Source organism: Pteropus alecto, unplaced genomic scaffold, assembly GCF_000325575.1.
Source record: "Pteropus alecto unplaced genomic scaffold, ASM32557v1 scaffold131, whole genome shotgun sequence".
Lineage (NCBI taxonomy): Eukaryota > Metazoa > Chordata > Mammalia > Chiroptera > Pteropodidae > Pteropus > Pteropus alecto.
The window spans coordinates 21,865,412-21,867,517 of NW_006434709.1; the positions used below are offsets into that span (position 1 = coordinate 21,865,412).

At 41.8% G+C, this 2,106-nt stretch overlaps 1 protein-coding gene across 1 annotated transcript in view; it reads left to right on the forward strand.

Moving 5' to 3' along the window:
* Window positions 1-888: 888 nt before the first annotated feature.
* THADA (THADA, armadillo repeat containing) overlaps window positions 889-2,106 on the forward strand; it is a 285,149-nt gene continuing 283,931 nt past the window's right edge. The window contains 1 exon segment of the mRNA XM_006909639.3: window positions 889-1,785. The gene's annotated coding sequence lies outside the window, so the exon portion shown is untranslated.

Genomic DNA, 2,106 nt, shown 5'->3' on the forward strand with positions numbered 1-2,106 from the left:
CCCCTTATATAAAAAGTTATACCTCATATTAAATTTGGACTTTATTTCTTCATCTCCCCTTGCCTGGATCAACAGTGTGATGAATCTGTCATTTGTTTGGAGTATACTATTTCTTTAGTTGGCTTATTAAGAGATATTTTCCTGTATGCTACTGGCTTGTGAAATTATTATAATTCCTACAGTGAACTTGTGCTAAATAATTCGCTGACGAAGAATCAGTTTCTGGAGAATAATTTTGCTGCCTTCTCCAAAACAAAAGTTATATATATGCAAGAATTTATCTGTACTTGGTTCAAGGCACAATGTATTTTTTACTGTTATGGTCAAATATATTATCAAAAAATTGCTATAAAGTTCTGTACACATTCATCAGTTGACATGTATAAGAAAGTTCACAGCAGCATTCTTAAGAGCAAAAGCTGGAAACAATCCAAATCTCCAGAGTAGAATGGATACATAAATGTGGAATATTAAACAATGGAATACGATATTACAGAGAATGAAAGCAATACACTTGTTTTTCTGTGGGTGAATGCCAAAAGAAATGCTGAAATAAGCGAAGTTCTAGAGAAAACATATACAATTTCGTAAATAAAGCTCAAAAATTAAACAAAATAAGATGTTGTTTAGTGATAGATATACATGATAAAACTACAAAGAAAAACAAGGAAAGGTTAAAAAAACTCAGAAGAATAAAAAAAAAACTTAAAATCATCAATACGACTAAAGGTTTGGTGAACTATGATAAAACTACAAAGAAAAACAAGGAAAGGTAAAAAAAAAAACCCAGAATAAAAAAAATAAAAAAAAAAACCCTTAAAATCATCAATACGACTAAAGGTTTGGTGAACTAATGTTTCTCAGTATTTCCCAAATTGATTGCAGCTGAACAAAGCATCTACGTCTATTTTTTGATCTCGCCCCGTCCCAGCTCATAGGGTAGCGTTCAGCACCTAGTTATTTTAATTATTTTTAAAGGTCTGAACTATCCAACAATTTGCATTATGTGTAATGTATATATCCGAAATAGTGGGTAATTTTCAATGCTAGAGCCTGGCAACGCTACAAGAGCGCTCCTTCTTTACTGAATGAATCAATGCACTTTGGCATACGTTAGTTCATTTCTGAACTCATTTTCCTCAAAATTCTTATTGCAGCTTCGGTTCAAAGCCTGCCCCATCCTCTCTACCCCATTTAGCTGACTTTAAAATCGTTAGGCTGGCTCCTCGTTCCCGAAACCCGAAGGCAGTTTTCTCTCCGTCTCTGCTTTGGGCAAGCCGAATTGGAAAACAGCGGTGTCTGGGTGGAGGAAAAGGTGCGTCCCACCCACTCGGGGGTGCGGAAAACAACAGCCTAAACTTCTCTCAGGGGATTAAGGAGGGGCGGGTTCCAACCCAAAGGGTCAATCCCAACGCCTGAGGTGTGGCACAGCGCACTCTCTGCAGTCAGAATCTAACTAAATCCACGCTCTAACATCCGTTCCCCGGTGACGTCACGTTTCCGGACTCCTGATTGGAGGAGCGCGTTAGCTCAATTATCGCGATGACTCCTCCTCCAGGTCCTCTTGCTTCCATCCCTTCGCAGCGACCCGGTGGTAGTCGATAGCAGACCACGTTGACAGTCACCAAGACACCGGAGAACTGTACCAGCTTCCGGGACTAATCTAGACGGCCGCGACTCTTCGCAGACGCCCACGGGCACGAGGTTTGGCTCTCAGGCGTCCTGTTTGCCAGATCCTCCACGGCGCGTGACTCCCCTGCGCGGCCACTTTGTTAGAGCCACCAGGTGATTCACACCAATTCCTCGTCCTCTACTGTCGCGAGAATTTGGTGTTGTTGAAACAGATTTCCGGTTGCTCAGGTCTCCTTGGAGATAGATAGCATTTTAACCAGTTTTTTTTTTTTCACCTGTCATTCCACGGACTCCACGTGGTTCGGAAATTGCTCAGAGAATGTGGGAGTCAGCTAGAGGGGTGTAGATGAGAGCGAAGCAGCGTTGAAAAGGGAAGCAGCCGGGGGACCCAGGAGGAATATAATTTGCTGAGCATCTTCTGGCCGCTTAAGGGGTGCCTTAGAGTGGGCATGGGATTTTTTTCTGTTGGGGAGG